Raw genomic sequence first — 23701 nt, 5'->3', positions numbered from 1 at the left:
GTACTGAGCCCAGCCCTGTCTTGGAAAACCCAACAAACAAGACAGAAGAGGAGTCCAGGTTTTTTTTTTTTTTTTTTTTTTTTTTTTTGGTTTTTTGAGACAGGGTTTCTCTGTGTAGCTTTGAGCCTTTCCTGGGACTCACTTGGTAGCCCAGGCTGGCCTCGAACTCACAGAGATCCGCCTGGCTCTGCCTCCCGAGTGCTGGGATTAAAGGCGTGCGCCACCACGGCCCGGCGAGCCCAGCTTTTTGAGTGGGTTCAGTGTAACCACCTGTTATCTTCAGAGTGGATGAGGAGGCAGAAGAGAAGGCCAGGGGTGAGTGGGAAGACTCAGCCCCTGGTCCCAGCTAGAGTCACGGTGGGCAATGGGACTCAGCTTCCTCAAGTATCCCAGCCAGGACAACAGAGGGTAAACTGGCTGGGGGCCCTTAGACACTCATGGGGCAGAGGCTTGTGGTTCACTCTGAGGGAACATCACAGTGGGTAGAATATGGCCTAGGCTTGCAGACGAGGGGGAGTGGATATGCTAAGCCAGAAGGACCACTCCCCAGAGCAATTGCTGTGTCTTGTGTCTTCTCCCATTTTCCTACTAATAGTGGCCACTGTTCATCTATTCGTGTGGTTATGTATTTAACTATTCTCTATGACTTACATTTTTGCGCTTATTTCTTCTTTCTTTTGCTTTTAGTTCCTTTGATATATTTTTTTCTGAGTGTTTTTAAGCAGATTTACATTCATTATATATAATATGTTTTGCGTGTGTGTGTGTGTGTGTGTGTGTGTGTGTGTGTGTGTGTGTACTATGTGCATGCAGTGTCCGCAGAGGCCAGAAGAGGGCATCAGATCCCTGAGACTGGAGTTACAGATGGTTGTGAGCCACCCTGTACCTGTTTCCTCTGTAAGGACAGTCAGTGCTTTTAACTGCTGAGCCATCTCTCCAAGCCCCTCTAGGTGTTTCAAGCAGAATTTTATATTTATTTTTCAATTTTTTTACTTGTATGAATATGTGAAACTATGTATCCTTCTCTGATGAACTTTTAAAATATATCCCATACCTTCTGAAATAGTGTCATTATCATTAATTTTCAAAAGTTCTGAGAAGCAATTCTCAAAGATTTACTTAGTTTCATTTATGCATATGTGGGTGTGCCTGTATGAGTTTATGCACACCATGTGTGTGAAGGAAGTGGAGCTGCCTGATATGGGTACTGGGAATCGAACCAAGGTTCTCTGGAAGAGCAGTAAGCATTCTTAACCACTGAGCCATCTCTCCTGCCCCTGAAAAGCATTTTAATAACATATTTTTAAATTTTTCCATATGAAGTAAAAAAATCAATTCCCCCCCAAGCTGTCATTAATTTCTGGTTTTATTCCATCATTACTAGAGAGTGCTTATAGTATTCCCATGCTAGGGAGTGGCCTATGCTCTTCTGAGACATACTAATCTAATTTTCTGTGACTGTCCCTGTGCCCTTGAGTAGATAGTACATTCTCTTTCCAGGATCAAGGGTATCCTCTTCTGTCAATGGTACATACATCTCAGTAAGACTTACCTTGCTGATTGCTTGAGGGATACAGACCCCCCCAGCACTGGGAGTGGGGGAGGGAAGGACAGACAGCCACCTCGACCTATGAACTGAGTTCCAGGCTGGCCTAGGATCCACAGCAAAACCCCATTTCACATCCAACCTTCCAAGACAGATTCAGTTTGCTGATTGAACAGTATGACTCTTCTCTGCCCATTTTTGTTTTTGTCTTTCTAGGATATTATGTAAACCTTTTCTCATATTAATCTATTTCTCCTTGTGCCTCCTGTAGTTTTTGTCTTATAGAGGTGGTGGCTGTATTACTTGGTACATAGATACTCAAGATAGGTAGGGGTTTGTTGTTGTTGTTGTTTTTGGTTTTTCAAGACAGGGTTTCTCTGTATAGCCTTAACTGTCCTAGAACTCACTCTATAGACCAGGCTGGCCTCGAACTCACAGAGATCCACCTGCCTCTGCCTCCTGAGTTCTGGGATTAAAGATGTGCACCACTGCCACCCAGTTTAGGGGGCTGTATCATCTTAAGTTCTCTTTTATCACTTAAGCATGTCCTTCTTTGGCAAGTCAACAGATGTCACCCCGCCTCCTTGCTGTTTGGAATTGCTTGGCATTCCTTCACATTCTCCTTTGGGAAGCCTTGGGTGTCATTTGTACGACACACAGAACTGGGTCTTGCTTTATGAGGCAGGTGGAAAATTATTCCTTTAATTGTTGAATTAAGTCCCTTGTGCATCTTTTTTTTAAAGATTTATTTATTTATTATTTATTATTGTGTATACAGTGTTCTGCCTGCATGTATGCCTTCATGCTAGAAGAGGGCACCAGATCTCATTATCGATGGTTGCTGAGCCACCATGTGGTTGCTGGGAATTGAACTCAAGACCTCTGGAAGAGCAACCAGTGCTCTGAGCCATCTTTCTAGCCTCGTCTTTGTGCATATTAATATAACTGCTGTAGTTCATTTCAGATCGATAATATTTTGTTAAATATTACTATGTGTGTTGACCTGTATTTTACAGTTTTCCTGAATAGTCTGTTTTCTTTGTCTTTTTATTTAAAATTTTTCTTTTGACGTTGAGGAAGACTTGAATTTTTACTCTATTGGTTATATTTGTACTTGTTTGTTTTTGATTTCCTGGTGTCTACTTAGTTTTCACCCACAGGTTCTTCTGTTTAACAAACTCCTCTGACTTCTACTTCCTGCCTGGGTGGTGAGCCACACGCCCTTCAGACAGGTTAGTGACATCAGAGGAATTCATGTTGTCAGCAGCCTGAGACAAGCTGTAGGATAAGACAAGTGACTGCAAATTGCTGTCGTTATTCTTAATAGTTTCCTTATTGGATCTGAAGTCCCTGGTAATCGTGACCTGAGAAGAAGCAGGAGTAAATAAAAGCAAAAGAGAAGCGTGTTAAATTGATACTAAGTAACAGAAGTAAGTAGTTAAATGTGTGGTTTTAATTGGATAGCCACACGTACAAGAATGAAACCAGATTCTTATTTCTCACCTTGCACAAAAATAAACCTAAATTGTTCAAAAGCCTTAATGTAAGGGCTGAAACTCTTATAGGAAGAACACTTCAAGATGCAGGCATAGGTAAGGACTCCACTTGCTCATGAAATGAAGCCAACTATCGATAAATTGGATCTCGTGAAATTAAAAAGCTGGGCCCCATACAGAGTGGGAGAAAAATCTTTGCTGGCCATATGTTTGCAAAGTGTTAGTACCTGTAACATACAAAGAACCAAAACCAAAAACTGAAAACTAAACAAGATACCAAACAACCCAATCAATAAATGAGCTAATGAATTGAGGAGACAGTTTTCAAGAGATAGACTAGCAGGATAAATAAAGACCACGTCCCTCTGAATTTAGGCAGCTGGGGTTTCCTGTACAAGCTCAAGCCAGCCAATATCCAGCAGGGTTAGGGGAGAGGTTTGTGAGCCCCACCCCTAGCTGAGAACCCATTGGCAAGTGATGGCTGCTGGGGGAGGGAGAGTCTGTTTCCTTTAGATGACCTGGTAGGTAGGCCATGCTCAGTGGAAGGCCTCATACCAGTGTGTATATGGGCAGCAATAATTTCCCTCCGTAGGCTATACAAACAACAACAAAAAAAAAAAAACAGCCAACCAAACAACAACAACAACAACAAAACCCTAAAAACTGAAAAGATAGACATGAAGTTAAGCCGATATGGGGCGATCCAGGAGGAGCTGAGGGTGGGGGAGAGAATGACCGAAGTGTATTGTGTACATGTATGAAACTCTCAAAGAAGAAATTAAAATATGATATTTTTAAAAAAGATAGTAGCGATGAAAAAGAGCTTCTGTGGTGTAATTGTTTCATCCTGTGGGCACACAGGAGTTAACTCTGTAGCGCATGTCCACGTGTGCTCACCATTGCTGGGGTGAGACTGCCCCTTTAGATTAATAGAACTGGCACTGCTGTGGAGTGGAGGCCATGCGTCTATTCCCAGAGTCTCATGCCGAACTTCCCCTGGGCCTCGGGGAGAGTTGCTCTACCCCCTGGGCCTCAATTTCTTCATGTGTAAAATTAGAAGGAAGTAGAGTGTGTAATCACAGAGTTTCTAGCACTTACGTCCTCTGTCTGAAGACCTTGCTATGATGTTCCTAGAGGTACCTTGATATTGATGTGAGTCCTGGTACGTACCCCTGGTCAGCAGTTCCAGCCCCACTTAGTCGCTGAGCTTCTGGATGGTAACCATGCAAAGAGAAAGGGCAGAGGGGTGTTTTCTCCCCTACTCCCCCGCCACCCCCAAGGAACTAATGCCAATCCGGTTTTGTGTGAAAGTGGACATGTGAGGGCCTTGAGCACATATATAATAAACATATAGAGGTTAGAGGACAACCCTGGTGATAGTCCTCAGGCACAGCTCCCACTTCTGTTTGAGACAGGGTCTCCCATTGGCCTGGAACTCTGTCGAGTAGATCAGTGTAGCCAGGCGTGGACTTGCAGAGATCAATCTGTTTCCACCTCCTGAGATCTTGTTGTCACTAGATTCCAGGCACAAGGCACCACGCTTTGCTTTTAAACTTGGATTCTGAGATCCGAACACGAACCCCTTTTTGCAAGCTGACTTTGCTGAGTCATTTCCAAGCTTCTTGAGTTTCTTGTTTGTTTTTGTTTTTTACATCATTTGTTTGTTTGTTGTGTGTGGCAGGGGTGATGCATGAGCCATGGTGTGGGTGTGGAGGTCAGATGACACCTTGGGTGGGTCCTGGAGATAAACCCAGGTCACCAGACTTGGCGACAGCTACTGTTATCTGCAGAGCCATCTTGCCAGCCCTTAGCTCGAGTTTTAAGAACCATATTTTGTCTTCTGTGTAAGATATTTTCTTTGAGAAAATTTTGTTTATATATCATTAAAAGTAAGATTCATGAGACTATTTCTTTATTTGCTTTTCCCTTCTGGCAGTTCTATGAGTTTCTTCAAACAAGTCAAAGCGACTCTGACCAGAGATACTTCAAGTGACAAGAAGATGTGTTATGCTAGACCTCATTGTGACCAGTCAGGTGGAAATAGAATGATGAGTGGAAATGATGGAAACAAAGGGAGCTGTGAACCGACAAGCTGGTGTCAGCACCAGGAGATGAATGTACAGTTTACAGGAAGAGCCGCGTTTGAGTCTTGGCTCATCGGTGAATAGGTGTGTGGCTGTGGTTCTGTTAAGCCATCATTCTGAGCATTGGTTTTCCCTATCCATAAAATGAAGACAATATGCTTTATTTTGTAGAGTTGTATGATTTAGAGATTATAATACTGGTTGTTACAATTTTCTAATTATTCAAGGAAGGAGCTGTTGCGTTCAATGCAAAAATTATTGTCATCTTTCAGCTGCTTGCTCTGCCTCCTGGTACTGAGCGTTGTGGACCAACATCACCTGAGACTGCAACAGACCTTTTCCTTCCACTGAGGTATGACATGCACCCCAGCAGAGCAGCTTCCACCTACTGCCCAGTTTGATGACAGACTTTAGATGTTATACATTTGCACCCCCATGGCTAAATTCCCCTCGTTGCCTCAAAATTTCCCAAGGACATGGCATCTAGACTCACTGCCATTTCAGATGTCAACATGGTGACAGCCATTGTGGTCGTAGGTTGGAGCTATGGTCCAAAAGTGATCTGATCAGCCCAGAAAAACTAGGCTGTTCCTTCTCTAGATTCTTCCATGGGACTGGAGTGTCGTTAGCTTCGTTAGCAGCCTCATCACATCTTGGTTTATCTTGGATTTGCATTTCTCTAGAATGAAAACCACCACTATTTTCTTTATTTTTATTTTTTTTTTAATTCCCAAGACCTCACCAATATTTTCAAGTAAACTTTTTTTCAGAGCCAGGCCCTTGGTGTTCACCCTATATATGAATATTTGTGTGTGTGCCATATTAATATCTATACTTATTAGTGATATATATGTTTACACACACATATATATATATTTCTAAACTTGTTTATAACTACATTCATGTGTTAGATTTCTGAAACTGTGACAAAAAACTCTTAAGATAATCATCATACAAGGAAGAAAGGTTTCTTTTGGCCCATGATTTCATAGGCTTCATCCCATGATCATCTGGGCCCATTGCCTTTGGGCCTGTGGTATGTAAGGCAGAATACCATGGTAGCAGCACATAGCAGAGAAAGCTAATCACTTCATAGTGAAACAGAATAGAAGGGGTCTGGGGTCCCACAGCCCAGCTAAGGTCACATATTCAGTAACCTTTCTTCCATGAAACCCTGCCTCCTAAGTGTTCTACTACCTCTCAATGTCAACATAGGCTGGAGACCAAGCATTTGATACATAGGCTTTTGGGGGCTATCCAAACTTTAGCAGTTTGATTATGTGAAGAGTCTCCCCAATACTAAGCCTGATATTACATACCTAACATCTCTTGATAGGATGCTATGAGTGCGCACTGGCTTTTTGCCACACTCAAAAGAGAGCGAGATTAACTTCATGCAGATTTTTACAGCTAACACATTCAGATACACTACTTCTACCAGAGTTGGTGAGCAGGGAACTGTAGCGGCCATTGGGGCACTGTTTCTCTGGGTCCCAGTGACTATGCCTGTCCAGGGACTGGTTGGCCTAGATTATATCATCTGTGTTTCCCAGCCCTAAGATTTTTGCCAAGACTAAACTTCTACTTTCCTTTTCTGGGGCCATGCTTACTCTTCCGTTCACTCCCAGCACCTCACTTTCATCCCCGGGACTGTCAACCCCCCTCCTTGAGATTCCCATTCTGGACCTGTCATACCCACTGTCACTCCTACTCAGCAGCATGTGATACTCAGACCCTCTGGGTCTTGTCAATCACTGGTCACACATGTTAGCCACACTGGCCTGCAGATCCTTAGTCACTGGAAGAGTCCAGAACACTGCTGTCTCCAAAACCATTTTAAAGATGGATTTCCAAATGTCACCCACAGTACAAATAAGATGAACAGTAGCCGCACATGACCCTGAAGCAAGTCTTTAACCTCCCTGGCTATCTGTAGCCAGCAGGGTCAGGCATAAGGGGACTGTGATGGTTAGTTTTAATGTTCAACTTGGCACAATCTAGTATCTCCTAGGAAGGGGGTTCCCAAGGAGGGATCACCTACATTGGGTTGACCTATGAAGGATTTTTCTTAGTTGGGTTAATTGAGTTGGGAAAACCCACCTTGAATGTGGACAACACCCATTATGGGCTGGGCCCTGAAAACTGTATGCGTTTTTTTTTTTTTTTTTTTTTTTTTTTTTTTTTTTTTTTTTTGTGTGTGTGTGTGTGTGTGTGTGTTTTGTTTCCATGAGTGTGTGAGTCTGAGTGTGTGTTTATCCTCTCTGCTCTTGGCTGGGGATGTGATGTGACTGGCTGCTGGGCACTCCTATCTTGACTACCCTGCCACGATAGATTGTAACCAGGAATTGTAAGCCAAATAAACACTCTTTTCCCTGCTGTGGGATGTTCTGTGTGGCAAATGTGTTGCTCTGATTGGTTGGTAAATAAAACACTGATTGGCCAGTAGTCAGGCAGGAGGAATTGTGGGCGGGACAAGGAGGAGAATAAAGCTGGGAAGTGGAAGGCTGAGTCAGAGACACTGCCAGCCGCCACGATGACAAACAGCATGTGAAGATGCCGGTAAGCCACAAGCCATGTGGCAAGGTATAGATTTATAGAAATGGATTAATTTAAGCTGTAAGAACAGTTAGCAAGAAGCCTGCCACAGTCATACAGTTTGTAAGTAATATAAGTCTCTGTGTTTACTTGGTTGGGTCTGAGCGGCTGTGGGACTGGCAGGTGATAGAGATTTGTCCTGACTGTGGGCCGGGCAGGAAAACTGTAGCTACATTTCCCTAAATTGATTTTGGGGCTGTGAGTGGGGTCAGGGTGATTTTAATCACAGAAACAGAAGTAGAACTGAAGTATGACCTTGTGAGCTCCTGGACAGGGTGGAATGGGGCACACTGAACAACTTGCCCACACCTCACATCATGTTTTGTCTCTACAAGTTCAACCTTATGGTAGCTCCTGGGCTACCTCCCTTCCTTTGCTCAACTTCTCAATGTGGTAAAACCAATGTGTAATTTTTGTTTGTTATTTGTTTTTATGAGACAGGGTCTTGCTATGCAGCCCAGATTAATCTTAAATCCCTGATCCTCTTGTCTCAGCATCCTGAGTGCTGGGATTAAAGGTATGTGCCACTATCCCTGGCTATAAAAATTGTCTTTTCTTACAAATTGTACATGTAACACATGTACACCATATTTGCAAGAAAAATAATTCTATTCATGACAAGGGATTCCCTCCTAAATTATGCCCTGGTCTACAGAACATAAAGAGAGAAGCTGGATCAACCCCAACATTCTCTGGGCAAAAGCTCCTTGTTGGCATTGGATGATTTTCCTTCTCTTTGCAGCAGATGGGATGAATAGATAACGCCTCCTTTTCCTAAGTGTGAGGCACACTTCCCTGACAGTGTGCCCTTTCCAGATAGTGTTGTGTATCTACAACAAGAAAACTATGCAAGTTAAAACTCCAAAAGATTTCCCCTTTTTGTTCAGACATTGTGCTTTCTTGTTGAAAAATATTTCTAGTCAAGACTAGAGGGAAGTTTGTCTTGCTGTTCCCCTATAAAGTAAACATATTATGATTAGATATCGACTTTACACCTGAACTTCTACCCTGAAGGAAGAGTTACCAAGTCCTGAGCCCAGTGTAGTGGTATATACCCATCAAACTGGCACTCGGGAGCTGAGGTAGGAGGATTTCTAGTTCAAGGCCAGACTGGGCTATAGAGAAAGTTCTAGAGGCCATCTCAAAAAAAGAAGGGGAAAAAGGCCAGGTGTAATGTCACACCTATTACCCCAGTAGTTGGGAGGCTGAGACAGGAGGATGCTGTAAATTTCAGGCTAGCCTGGGCTATCTAGAGCCTGACTTTAATTTAGAGAGAAGAAGAAGAAGAAGAAGAAGAAGAAGAAGAAGAAGAAGAAGAAGAAGAAGAAGAAGAAGAAGAAGAAGAAGAAGAAGAAGAAGAAGAAGAAGAGCTGGCTGGAGAGATGTCTCTAAAAGTACTTTTGCAGAGGATATAGGTTCAGTTCCCAGCATGCATGGTGGCTCACAACCATCCATAACTTCAGTTTCAGGGATCTGGTGTCCTTTTCTAACCTCCCCATGTCCTAGGCATCCACATGATGCACATATATATGTGCAAGCAGAGCACTCATATATATAATAAAGATAAATAAATCTAAGTCAGGTATAGGATCCCAGTTTGTGTCAGTGGAAGGAATGGCCGGGTACAGATGGGTTTTATAGGACTTATGAATTAGTTACTTTTCTTGTTGCCATGACAAAATACCTGACAAAAATAATCTGAAGAAAGAGAAGTTTGTTTAGGTTCAAAGTTTGAGAGTATAGTCCACTGCAGTGGTAAAGGCATGGTGGCAGGAGTGGGAAGCAACTGGTCACATTGTATCCACAGTCAAGAATAAAAAGATGGATTGCCTAACTTTATCCTTTTTATTCAGTCTGGGACCCCAGCCCATGGAATAATGCCAATAACATTTAAGATGGATCTTCCCACCTCAGATAAGCCAATCTAGAAACTTCCTCACAGGCATATGCAGAGCTGTGTCTCCTCAGTGATTCTAGATCTTGTCTAGTGACCAATTTTAATCATCACAACTAGCTATTCATAAGGAGTAGGAGAATGAAACTCCTCCCCAGATATCTGTTTCCTAGAGTCTTTGGCTTTATGTCACGTTGTAATAAAAAGAATGAAAGTGCCACTGGCCTAGATATGACAGCATTACTAAATTTGTCAGGTCCTAAAATAACAGTGAGAGTCTAAGATCCTTAGCTCAAGTCATTTGAAACCAAGTCTCCTGATTCTAAACCCAAAATTCTGGTATGCTAGTCTTGGAAGCCACTGGGAACACACAGAGGCTCACTGAGGGAAGTCTATTTACCCCTGGTCAAAAGAATGAAATCTACCTCTGGCCCTGGATGGAGGCAGGACATTTTCTCTGTTCCAAAGATTAGAGCATTATATTCCATTGTCCCTTCCCTTAAACGTTAATCCAGCTGGGCCTGTCAATCACTTGGTCAATAAGTGACTCACCAAAAAGGATGCTTCTCATCAAGCCGTGCTGAGGGGATGGGTGGAATAATTATCCCTTCTCTCAGTGCACACGCTTGTAGAACTCGCCTCATGAAGCACTGCTTTCTTTTTTCTTCTGTCTCTTTCCCAAAGGCTAAGCATGCTTTCTCTGTTGCACTGGACTTTCTCAGAAGCTCCCTCCCCTTTCTGTTGTGGCTGCTATAAACATGGCTTTCTCTTCCTTTTCCTATCTCTCTTCCATGAAGCTTCCAAGGTTTACAACTTACCCGTCCTGTTTTTCTTCTCTTAAACTGTAATGAAACAGTCCTTGAGCTTCTTTCCTGGTCCCTTTCTGAATTATTTTATTAATGAGACTAATAACCCAAAAGAAAAGAAAATTCACCAGTCACATATGGCACCCAACATAGACCTCCTCAAAGTTCCTGGTAACAGTTCCTTCTGTTTCACCTCAAGGGCTGGTTTTCTCTCAGCTGAAATGAAGATAGACGCAGAAGGGGCTTCCAGTAGGGCTTTCATTGAGCTCACAACTCTTCCCTTGCTTGGGAAGTCCAGCTTCCAAGGTCCTGGGGAAGGAGGAATGGAGGCCATGTCTGCTAGAAATGTCAGTGGTAGTCATTGTGAATGATATGGTTTCTTGCTTCAGAGAGAATAGAGTTCTTTTATGGAGGTCTGTTCTCTAGGACTAGCGACTACTGAGAACACTTATTTCACCTGCTATTTTGGGAGCTCAAAAAATGATACTCCAAAGGCATGCTGAGTGCTTTGAAATAGAGGTTGGATGACTCCCTAAGCAGCCACAGAACCATCTCTCTGACCTTCTCCCACCCTGCTGTCCCTCACCCTCATTTTTCCCCTAGGCGAGGCATCCTCTTTGCTGAAGCAGGTCAGAGAACTGGAATCCTTATCCCCAAAGCAAGCCTCAAAGTCTTAAAGTATTCTAAAGGTTCCCTGCCTTCCTTTTGCTCTGACTTAGACAGGGACAAATGACTAAGGACAGGCACAAATGACTGAGTCTTAAGAGGGTTGACCCTAGTGTCCTATTTAACAGCAATGAGAATAGACCACAAAATACAACAAAACCCACATCAAGAGTTTATTGGTAGGGAGTGAAGAAGGGGTGTGTGTTCAGGACTGCCTTGAAAGAGACGTGATGAAAGAGAGAGCGAGGAACAGTGGGATCTTCCTTTTAAAGGGGGTCTCAGCGTGTGTGTACAAAGGCTTGCATAGCCACTCAGTCCATGCACATAGGTTACACAGTGACATATGGCCATAAGACCCTGGGCTGAAAATGAATGTGAAGCCATAGAACCCTGGGTGCTGGCTAGACATTTGCCTGAAATGCTAACATTTCTTCCTTTTGTTTTTTATACAAAAGTGAGGAGTTAAGGGTGGCAGGTGGGCGGGAAATGAGGGTGCCAGGTTCTTGAAAATACTTCCTGCTGACTTGGTGTGTGTTGGTCATCTTTGGGGGGCTTGAGAAAGTTGAGGTGTTGTCCACGTCCTCCTGGGGTAGCTGACTGTTTCACTTCACTGTCCACGCTCTGTGGAGCTGTCCGGCACCACCCAGACCTGTCAAGATGCTGTTCAGGTGGATCCAAGTCAACTCCCTGGAGCTTACAAGAATTTTTAAGTTTACAAAAGAGATGTTTTAGACATATTAAAAGCAACCAAAGGGAATTTAAAATCCTGAGTGGCTATGATAACATGGTATAGAGTGTAGTGTTTAGTACTCTGCTAGAGCTATATTAATAGCTTATCAGAGTTCTATTGGTTAGTGTTAAAGTTATAAACAGTCATATAGCGAGCAAGAGAGGGAGGAATCTGGAACATGTTTTATTGTAGCCATAAATTTCTTAGGTCCTGCCTGGCCCCCCCATGGTCCAGACAAATCTCACTCACCCACAGTCCCACAGCCACTAGGTCCCAAGTAAACACACAGAGGCTTATATTATTTATAAACTGAATGGTCTATGGCAGGCCTCTTGCTAGCTAGCTCTTATATCTTAAATTAACCCATTTCTATTAATCTATGTTTTACCACATGTTCCATGGCTTGCCAGTCTCCTGGCATGTTGTTCCTTCAGCGGCAGAGTGGTGTCTTTCTAGACTCCACCTTTCTCTTTCCTTTCTCTCTCCTTGGATTTTCTGCCTGCCTCTAAGCTGGCTTGCCATAGGCCAAAGCAGCTTATTTATTAACCAATGGAAACAACATATATTCACAGCATACAGAAAGTCACCTCCCAGCACTTTATTCTTTCCTTATTACCAATTAAGCTTTCCCATCTCCACCTAAACAAACCTTAAAGCATCTGTTCCTTTCCCATCATCATAGTATGACTTTAACACTCAGGAGGCACAGGTGGTTGATTGCTGAGGGCAGTCAATATCAAAGAGTTATATTGAAATCTATTCTGTGAGTCTCCTTTTGGGTGTGAGGGTGTGGATATCTCTGGGGTGTCATTTCTTGCCACTTAGGCATTTTTGATAGTCTTTACACCTCCAGCTCTGTGGTTAATGATTGGTAGTCCTGCAACAACAGCTAATTAATTTAATTAAGGATTTGAATATATCATTGGAGATACATAGAGAGGAAATTGATGAAGCAGGGTATGCTCAGTAGAGACAGGAGAACATGGGGGGTCAGGTAGGAAAGCATATGGAGTTCGCAAACTGGTAGAATTGAGTATTGTTGTGTGGTGAAACCTTATTCTTATGAAATTGGAGACAAGGCAGTTGATCTCGGTGTCCTCTGGAACTTAAAAGAGCAGGTTCCTGTTTGGGCTATAGTATATGAAGAAATATTATCTTGAGGTGGGGGAGTAAAGGGTTTGAGGAGGGATAAGTAAATCCAATGAGGGAGGCCCTCAAGTTTAGCAGCTAGTTACACCCATTTAGGGGAAAGGGGTAAGGGGCACTTATCTGGAGGAGAGAGACGGACCTGATCCCCGATGTTGATTAAGGGTGGACAGGAGTTGTCACATGGCTGGGATAGGGAGTAGTCAATAAAGTTCCATAGGAGGGAATGGAGATGATAGAGTCAGGGGATCAGTAGGTGATCAGGGAGAGATGAGGGTTTGGATGGGAGGCTGGAGGTTAGAACTGGCCTTCCATACATGAGTTCAAATGGCGTGATTGAAAGGGGTCACTTGGGGAGAACCTGGAGCCTGAAAAGAGCTACAGGCAAGAGTTTTACTCAGTCAAGGTGAAGTTCCTGTTACATTTCAACAAGACTGGTTTTAAAGAGTGGTTAGTTGTAGGTGGAACATTTTTCTCCTGCCTGCCTGTTACCAAATATCCAGTAGCTACTTCTTAAATAATTGACTCTGGGGCTTAATATTACTTATTAATTTTTGGCCAGTAGCTCAGGATTATTACTAACTAGCTATTATGCTTAAATTAACCAATAATTTTTATCTATGTTTAGCCACATGTGCTGTGGGATGTCTTTCTGTATCCTGTGAAAATATGTTGCTCTCATTGGTTGATAAATAAAGTGTTTGGTCAATGGTGAGGCAGAAGAAGGTGAGGTGGTACAACCAAACTGAAGACGGAGATGAAGAAGGGTGGAGTCAGAAGATGTTGCAAGCCACCGCCAGGAGAAGCAAGATGTGAGAGAACAGGTAATGCCATGAAGCCATGTGGCAAAACATTGGTTAATAGGAATGCATTGCGCTAAGATGTAAGAGCTAGCTAGCAAGAAGCCTGAGCCATAAGCCATACACTTTGTAATTAACATAAGCCTCTGCATGTTTATTTGGGACTGAGCAGCTGTGGGAGTGGGCAGGACACAGGAAAACTTCAGACAACACACGCGGCTTGGTACCTTTTCTCAGTCTGATATTCTCATCTTGCTTCCTCTGTGTCTGGCTGGTGATACCAGACTCCACCCTTTCTCTTCTCAGAATTCTCCTTGTCTGCTTACCCTGCCTATACTTCCTGCCTGGCTACTGGCCAATCAGAGTTTTATTAAACCAATTGAGTGACAAATCTTTACAATGTACAAGAGCACTATCCCACTGCAGTCAGCTCATTCTCTTTCCTGAGGACTGGGGTTGATATGAATATGAAAGTGCCAAGGGATGCTGAGAGCTTTAGATAGGGTTTGGGAGATCTGAGAGGTGAATTCAGAACCATTGTCTGACTGGAGGGACAGACAGTTGGGGAATAACCTCCCAGAGAAGGTTAGAAACTGTCTGAGCCCCTTTGTAGTGATTGGGAATGCCTCAACCCAGCCTGAGAATGTATCCACTAGAACCAGGAAGGAGATACTTAATTCATCTGACTGTGGGCATGTGGGTAAAGTCAAGTTGCCAGTCAGTCCCCAGGAGGGAGCCCTGGCTTGGTGGGTAGGAAAAAGAGGGCTGCGATATTTGTTATTAGGGTGTGACCTTTGACAAATTTTACAAGAGACAGTAATAATTCTTTTTTTTTTTTTTTTTTTTTTTTTGGTTTTTCGAGACAGGGTTTCTCTGTGTAGCTTTGCGCCTCTCCTGGAACTCACTTGGTAGCCCAGGCTGGCCTCGAACTCACAGAGATCCGCCTGGCTCTGCCTCCCAAGTGCTGGGATTAAAGGCGTGCGCCACCACCGCCCGGCGACAGTAATAATTCTTAAGAAATTCAAGTCCTCAGGGGTGGGCTGGAGGTGGGCCTTGACAAAGTGAGACAGAGCCTGGCTATTAGGATGAAAGAGATGGTGTAGACAGGACAGAATTTGTTGAGTGTTAGGGGGTGACTGGGAGGATGTGGGTTGTAGTGGATGAACTCCCTGTGGTGGGTGATGTGAGTCTGGGACTTGTAGGGCCACTGCTCTAGCTGCTTCATCAGCCCAGTTATTTCCCTTAGAGATGATGCAATTGTTGGTCTGATGACACTAGCAGTGAATAATTCCTATAGCTTTGGGACGATGGGAGACTTTTAGCACAGCCACAATTTGACCTGAGTTAGTTAATGATCTTTCTTTTTTTTTTTTTTCCAGTAGCTTGTCCTCTTTCCAGATGGCAGCATGGGAGATGAGGATATGAAAAGCATATTTAGAGTCTGTGTAAATGTTTAGGGATTGTCCCTTTGCCAATTGCAAGGCATGGGTGAGAGCCATTAGTTCAGCCTGTTGGCTAGTTGTGTGGGTGGGGAGTGCCTGTGCTTTAACCATGCCAGTATCTGACACTATAGCATAACCTGCTTTTCATGTCCCTTCATGTAAAAAGGAGCTGCCATCTGTATACCAGGTATAGGTGGTCTGAGACAATGTACCCTCCTGTATGTGTGAGGGATGAGGCAGTAGTTCTTCTAGGATTTCAATGCAAGAATGAGATCAGGAGTGGTCAGTATTGGGTCCAGGAAGAAGGTTTGAGATATTGAGGAGTGGGCAATATTGGAAAGTAAGTGTGGCATCTTCTACTAGTGACACTTGGAGGGAAAGAACTCAGGGAGGAGGTAGAGTTTATAAGCCTTTATAAGTTAAGAGATGAGACAGGTTGTATGAGAAGATAGTGGTGGGTGACTCAAAGGCTAGTTTCTTTAATTCACAAATAAGGAGCTCAGCAGCTGCTAAAGCACATATGCAGCATGCCCATCCCAGGTGGTGAGGTCTAGTATTTTTTGACAGATAGTCTACAGGTGCAAAGGAGGGTCACAGCTGGTGGCCTAGGACCACAAGGGCACATCCCTCTTTTTCTGTTACATAGAGGGAGAAGGAATGAGTTAGGTCTGGGAGATGAAGGGCTGGAGCCTGGGGGAGATCCTGTTGGAGCTTCTGAAAGGGTTCAGTAACAGGATGAAGGAGAGGTTTATGTGAGGAGCCAAGAGCTGCCTCATATAAGGGCCAAGCAAAGAGGAGAAAAAGGGGAGATCCAGGAACATAAGAAGCCAGCTATTCCTAGAAATGATAAAATCTCCTTTTTAGTAGAAGGGGCTGAAAGAGACTGGATTAGGTGCTTTCTATCCAACTAATGGCTTTGTGGGTTGGGGTAATGGTTAGACCCAAGTAGGTGACCTGAGGTGTGGACAGTTGGACCTTGGAAGGTGAGACTCTATAGCCCCAGCTAGACAAGAAATTTAGGAGAGCAGAGGTGTTAGTTTGACTAATTTGTAGTGATGAACTACAAAGGAGAATATCATCCACATACTGTATGAGTTTAGATTTGGGTAGAGACAAAGAGAGTAGGTAAGAAGCTAGGGCCTGGCCAAATAGATATGAGCTGTCCCTGAACCCCTGGGGTTGGACAGTCCAGGTGAGCTGTGTGGAAAGGTGAGTGTCAGGGTCAGTCCAGGTGAGACTGAGTGCTGAGAGGGACAGAGAAGAAAGCATCCTTGAGATCCAGGACTGAGAAATGGGAAGTTCCTGAGGGGATAGTGGAGAAGAGTGTATAAGGGTTAGGCACCACAGGATGGAGGGGACCACTGCAATGAGTCAGAGGTCTTGAACCAAGTGGTAGGTCCTGTTAGTTTTCTTAACAGAAAGTATGGGAATGTTAAAAGGAGAAGATGTAGGACAAAATAGTTTTTTTTTCTCCTTAGAAGGTCAGAGATGATATATTTAAGTCCCCTAAGGCTCTGGAGTGAGAGTGGGTACTGGGCTTGAGTAATGTATTGGGTAGGGTCCTGTAATTACACAACAATGGGTGAATGGTGTCTAGCAATGGAAGAATTTTAGGTGTCCCAGACTTGGGGGTCCACTTGGGAGGCTGGCAGAGGGATGGACATGTTGGAACCAGTAGGGTGGGTGGCTAGGAGGAGGAGAAGAGGGGCTGCTGGTATGTTTGTTGTGGGAGGCCAACTCCTACCTTTTGAATGGCTCTTATGAGAGAGGGATAAGAAATATTAGGTAGAAAGTGAGACCTAGCTGACAAGAAGAAAGACAGAAACACAAGATAGCTTTAGGAGGTCCTGAATCAATACCCAATAACCTCAAAGTTTATTCAAAGGGTTTTTTTTATGATATGCCAAAGGGAGAGGCAAAAGACCTCCACCCTTACAAGATCTAAGCATACTGTACAGCCAAATGTAGACCCTTCCAAACACCTAGTAACCACACCTGTGGTCAATGCATTCCCTTATGCAGCCCTACTGGGTAAAGTAAGCTCAGATTCTCAGACCTTGAGTAAGTTCTTACTAGGAAACCTCTGTGAGTTTCCACAGCTCCCCCTTCTTAATATTTTAAAGGGCCTCTCAGACACCTCAGATGGACTGTGCCTGTCTTAGGTCACTTTCTTCTTCACTAGTCAGCTTTACCCATCTTTGAGATATACTTTCCATCAAGTGTACTCTGTCTTGGGTTGACAGCTAGCAAGAAGGACTTACCTGTCTCTGACTACCAGCCTCTGTCAGGGGAAGATACAGAACTTAACTCTATGCAGTTCTGAATCAGGTCCCCACTAAACTTGCAAGTAACTGGAACAACCACAGCAATCCTTACAGCTGTGACACACCCCCAGTAAAGGAGTAGAGGATGACTAAGATGGAATGTCCTTTTTAAATGGGCCTAAGATGTCTATAACAGCCTTAGCTGTACCAAGCCCTTTCTAAAATCAACAAACTCTTGATGCAACTGGATCAAATAAATCAGCAAATTCCTGATGCAACTGCATCAAATCAAAAGACTCCCTTAGCATCACCAAACCATGGTTCATCAGTATCAACAGGTTAACATAATTCTAGCATGAATATTACTATACACAATTACAATTCTTACAAACTTACATCCAAAAGCAAACTCTCATTAGGACTATTTACACTACACAAACTTTAGCAAACATCCAAAAGTGATCTCTTAACAGAACTATTTACATTTTCTTCTAACAAGACAGAGAATACATGAATTGTGAGTCACCACAGTTAACGCAGCATATATGCATACACAAAACAATTCATAAGTCATCACAGTTGATAGAGTATATAGGTGAAATCAAAATTGTCCCATTTCTGAGGTTTGCAAAAGTTCGAAAAAATCAGTTCTAATACCAGTCCCAAAGTTCAGCTGACAGTCCAAGATCAGGTCCTGGCTTGTCAGCCACCTTGAAGTCTTTGTATAACAGTCCAAGTCATAATAACTCTTAGGCAAACAGTTCCAAATATGAGGAGTCAGTCCCATTGCCAAAATTTTTGCAGTTCCCCTGAATGCAACAACTCAAATCAGTTCAAACAAATGTCTCTGAAGCCTCACTTTCAGTCACAGAGACACTTTCAGTTAGCTTTCCCCTAGGTGAAAACTGCTCCAGGGCAAAAGCTGCTAGCTGGCTGGGGAAGATCTTTTTGTACAGCCAGCCTGAACTGCCAGCAAACAAACTGCACAGCTTTTGCTGCTGACTTTCACAGTCCCAGTCTATCTGTGCTCCTGTAACAGCACATCCACCAAGGACCACTGTGTCCTGAGGCTAGAGGGCTTTCAGTCACTTCATGCCACACAGGCTCCAGGTTCCTCCAGCTGCTATGAGCTGCAGCTTTCAGCAACCCTGGCTCTGGGAGGAAACCCAGCCGCTATGAGCTATGGCTTCCTCAGGTCCCATTACCTGCTCCTTTAGCAGCCTTGTGATCAGCACCATAGGTCCTGGAAACTTCCATGTGCTGCCCTACTTGCACGGCCAAATGCCGCTCCTAGGGTAGCCATATGGCTCTGCCTCATTCTGTCAGTGGGAGCTTGGGCTGCTCTAGGTTCCAGCATCTCTGCCTGGAGTATGGCTCTGTGTCACCTCAGCATTTCTTGCTGCTGTTCCACGAAGGGGCATGTCTCAGCTGCCCATCCAGCTGCTGCCTCTCCCATGGCATCTCTGCTGGGCACTCACCACAGGGTCCACTCTCTCTGCTGCACTCCAAGCCACCTCTGCCACTGCCTACCATTCCCCTCTTCATGGCACAGCATCTCTACCTGACTCCTCACTGTGGCTTCTTCTCAGCAGAAAGCTTGCAGACTCTTGCTCCTCAAGCTGTCTCTGCTCACACTGCTGATGCTGTTTCTCTGCCTGGGGCAGCAGTCTGGTCTCCACAGGGCTTTTGGTGTTTGCTGTTGTTGGCAGCTTCTGGATCCTCTGAAGCTGCTCAGACTGCTAAGTTCGCAGTGGCTGCTAGGTCCTGGACATTGCTTTCTGTGTCCCAAGTTCCACTCATACTTGGGGAAAAATTATTCTTACCTTAAGTGACTTTCTTATTAAACCTTCACTTATCCCTAGACCAGTAGATAGAAATTGAGAGAGAGAGAGAGAAACAGAGACAGAGACAGATAGGAACTTGCTGCAGCCCAACTTTTACTACTTGCTTCAGTTTAACTTCAGCCACTCTGCTTTATATACATACAGTTTTACTCCTGAAGAATAGAATACCACCACGTAACCTTAATTCATAACTGGACATGTCCCCCTGCTTCTGTGGTACCCCCTCTCTCTCTCTTATCTTTTGTACCTAAGCCCCATGTTCTGGTGCCATCTGTGGGAGGTCAGCTCCCACCTTTTGAAGGGTTCTTATGAGAGAGGGATAAGAAAATATTAGATAGAAAGAGAGACCCATTTGACTAGAGAAGAAAGACAGAAACACAGGATAGCTTCAGGAGGGCCTGGATCACTACCCAACAGCCTCAAAGGTTTATCTATCTATCTATCTATCTATCTATCTATCTATCTATCTACTTATTTATTTTGTTTTTTTGAGACAGGGTTTCTCTGTGAAACAGTCCTGACTGTCCTGGAATTCACTCTATAAACCAGGCTGGCCTCAAATTCACAGAGATCTGCCTGCCTCTGCCTTCCAAGTGTTGGGATTAAAGGCATGCACCACCACTGCCCAGCTTGAAAAGGCTTTTTATAACATGCCAAGGAGAGAGGCAAAAGACCTCCCTCCTGCTAGATCAAAGCACACCATACAGCCAAGTGTAGATCCTTTCAAACACCTGGTAACCACACCCATGGTCAAATCACCCCCTTGTGTAGCCCTGCTGGGTAAAGCAAGCTCAGATTCTCAGACCCTGAGTAAGTTCTCACTAGGAAACCTCTGTGGGTCACCACAGTCTGGGGTCAGGCGAATAGGGGGAGCAAAAGAAATAGAAGCTCCCACTTTGGCTAAAAAAAAATCTCTTCCTATTAAGGGTACTAGGCAAGTTGGACAACCAAAAATGAATGGGTAAGAGGGATACCCCTGAAAATGAAATTGAGTGGTGGGGTCTGATGAGGTAGGTTAGGCTGTCCCCCTACCCCAACAATAGGGAGCTGAGGGGAGGTGTGTTACTAAAACTCCCTCAGGACTGAGTAAGTGGTCCTGATGTCCAAGAGGAAGGAGATAGTCTGCCCTAATACAATGATGACTACTCAGGGCTCCCTGTCAGAGATGACAGTGGTTGGGTCAAGAGAGCATGGGTCCCCTCAGTCATCCATGGCCATGCCTAGAGGGTTGGCTGGAGGGTGGTTTACATCTGATGTCCCCATGTCATGAAGTGTACAGGGGCCTTCAATTGACCAATGTCCCTCTTGATGGCACTTTGGACACGGCCCAGGTGGCCTGCATGGATTAGGGCAAGCCCAGGCCCAGTGACCTTCCTGATTACATTTGAAGCAGGGATCTGGTGGTCCTTGAACCCCAGAGGGCAAGGGAGCCCAGGTAGTCACCAAGGCCAGTTGGATGGCCTTGGCCAGAATTTGGTATTTTTGTTTATGGGCTTTCTCATCTCTCCCATGCTACACCTTAAAAGCCAGTGCTAAGACTTCTACAACTGTGGGTTAGGGACCCTCTATCCAGACACTTAAACTTGGCCCTAATGTCAGAGAAGCTCTGGGAAAAGAAATGAGTCATAAGGAATTGTCTGCCCTCTGGGTTTTCAGAGTCTAGGTTAGTATACTGCAAGAGGGCCTTTGTGAGGCATTCTAGAAACTGAGATGGATTTTTCTGTCTGTCCTGAATGATTTTTGTGGAGTTTCTCATAGTTCACTGGTTTAAGGGCAGCCTTATAGAGACCTGCCAGGAAGCAGGCTGTAAACTGGTCTCTAGCTAGAGCTCCCCCTAGGGTATTATAATTCCACCAGGAGTCATGATCAGGGACCGCCTCTGCCCTAGGTGGATAAGTTGCATTAGTTTGATGAATTTCATTGGCATGTACTCCAAGCTGTTCCCAAACTTGTCTGCACTCCTCAGGAAGTGGGTTGTTAGTTAAGATTCTATATATATTATCTGAAGCTATATGATTGGGTGATATATCAGAATTCTTCTATGAAAGAGGTAGAGTGAGATGTACAAGAACCCAGTCTCTTTTCTATCAGAGAGAGTTCTGCTAGTGAGAAGGAGACATGTACCTTAACTAGTCCATGCACTCCGGCGACCTCTCACAAAGGGAGAACCGTGGCCAGGTTGGTTTGGTTAGGTTTGGGTCCCTTAGTGGCTCGAGAACACATGACAGGAGGGGTGAAAATAGGCACAAGAGTCGGGCAGTTGAGGCAGCCCATTACTGGAGAGGAGGAGGGGCTGAAGGAGCAGTTATATATTGGGGTCAGAAAGGTGGGGGTTCATTAGCAGGGTCCAGAGTATCAGTGGGGGGTTCCTCTAGTTCAGACTGCATAGCTAGGAGGACGTGAGTGGGTGAACAGGAAGCATGGAGAGAGGTTTTGGAGCTGAGGTAAAAGAAAGCTTGAAGGTAAGGCAGCTTCTCCCATCTACCTGCATCCGCTGGCAGAAGCTGGAAAGCGCCCCTAAAATATCAGGGTCTAAAGTGCCATTAAGTGGCCATTTGGACCGGTTATCTAAGGGGTATTTGGGCCATTTTTGAGCGCAAAGGTGGATGAGTTTAGAAGCCTTTAAATAGGGCATTAAGCATAGAGGTTTGAGGTTTTCTAAAAGACATTCCAGAGGAGCTGTTGGGCTTATATTGCTGGTAGGCTTATTCCCCAAGAGTGAGGCAGGAAAAAAACAAGATTGAATGGCTGAAGTGAGGATCGATTGAGGAGGCACAAGTCAGTCAGTGAGTCGTCACTCAAAAGAGCAGGGCTGAGGGGCTCTGAGTCTGAGGGACACAGGCGTCCAATAGACAAGAAAGGCATAATCTGCCCAGTGAGTCATCACATGGAGGGCAGGAGCCGAGGGGCTAAGCCCAAGCCGAGAGATGAGAAGTGAGGCCTCACTCATGAGTTATTGTCAGAGGTGATTGTCAGTGAGAGGGACCAGCTGTAGCCCTGGAGGTTCGGCCACTCCCAAGGACACCAATGGGCACCGGATGTTCAGCAGTCATTCCCACAGGTCCAGGGAAGCGTTTACATTGACCAGGAGAGGGGAAAACTCACCAATCACAGCAGCTGGTGTTGTGTGAAGGGGCCTGGCAGCTGGGTAGTTGGAAAGTGGGCTGTCATAGATGAACCGGGTCCAGCAGGGTCCCGGTGTACTCTGGAATGCCGGGAGGGCCTGTTGAGTCTCGGCACCAACATCATATTTAATGTCAGTGAGAACGGAACCACAAAATACAACAAAACCCATATTAAGAGTTTATTGGTAGGGATTAAAGAAGTGGGGTGTGTGTGACTGGGCCTGCCTTGAAAGACACATGACGGGAGAGAGAGCAAGGAACAGGCAGAGCTTGCTTTTAAAGGGGGTCTCAGCGCATGCATACAAAGGCTTGCATAGCTACTCAATGCATGTACATAGGTTATGTAGTGACATACGGCCATAAGACCCTGGGCTGACAATGCATGCACAGCCATAGGACCCTGGGTGCTGGCTAGACGTTTGCCTGAAATGCTAACACCTAGGATGCTGTAACCAAGAGAGATAATCCCTTTGACTACCCTGCACCCCCTCAAGGATGTTCCCTCAAGTTCCCTCAAGGAACTAAGGAAACCAATCACCCGTGACCGACACTGTCACTAGACCCCCTTCTGTCCCCAAGACTATAGAGACAACAAAGACAGCTGAGAGTCACTCTCAGACAACCCAAGCTGCAAAGACTCTAAGATGGAACCTGCTGCCCGGAAGTCGCAGAAACCAGCCAAGCTGTCTGCAAGGGGTTTAGACCAACTGCAACCCCAGGAAAGGACACACCAACCTGTTGAGCTGCCTGCAGGCTGTGCAGTGTGCTCCAGGTTCCCAGCTTTTGTGAGATGTCACCCATGCTGGGGTGGGCTTTGGGGATGCAGCTAGCTGTCTTTGAGTCATTTCTGCTCCTATTTCTGCCCCCTCACCCATATTTTTGTAAGTAACCCTAATAAATAACCTCATTGGTTCACCATGTTGGACTGTGGTGATATCCATACTTTGGTCTGTCATAGGCTGTGGTGATATATTGTACACCCTAATAAAGCTTGCCTTGAGGGTCAGAGGACAGAGCCAGCCACTAGATTAGACATAGAGGCCAGACAGTTGTGGCACACACCCTTAATCCTATCATTTGGGAGGCAGAGATCTGTCTGGATCTCTGTGAGTTCAAGGCCACACTGGAAACAGAGCCAGGCAGTGGTGGCACATGCCTTTAATACCAGGAAGGGACATGGCTGGCCAGAGAAAGATATACAAGGTGTGAGGAAACAGAAACTAAAGCAGTTCATCTGAGACCCTTTCGTGTGAGGACTCAGGC

General features: G+C 44.7%; 1 long non-coding RNA gene across 5 annotated transcripts in view; it reads left to right on the top strand.

Moving 5' to 3' along the window:
* LOC128112597 (uncharacterized) overlaps nucleotides 1-7301 on the top strand; it is a 58441-nt gene extending 51140 nt beyond the window's left edge. For 2 of the 5 annotated variants that reach the window (XR_008219039.1, XR_008219041.1), the window contains exons 4-5: nucleotides 4979-5210; nucleotides 5399-7301. This is a non-coding gene — a long non-coding RNA (uncharacterized LOC128112597). Of the gene's footprint in view, nucleotides 1-119; nucleotides 2779-4978; nucleotides 5211-5398 lie in introns of those variants that run through there. The other 3 variants (XR_008219043.1, XR_008219040.1, XR_008219042.1) reach the window with 3 other exon arrangements.
* The last annotated feature ends 16400 nt before the right edge of the window (nucleotides 7302-23701 follow it).

Source organism: Peromyscus californicus, unplaced genomic scaffold (genome assembly GCF_007827085.1).
Source record: "Peromyscus californicus insignis strain IS unplaced genomic scaffold, ASM782708v3 Scaffold_17__1_contigs__length_78620276, whole genome shotgun sequence".
Lineage (NCBI taxonomy): Eukaryota > Metazoa > Chordata > Mammalia > Rodentia > Cricetidae > Peromyscus > Peromyscus californicus.
This window is presented reverse-complemented; position numbering and strand designations above follow the sequence as displayed.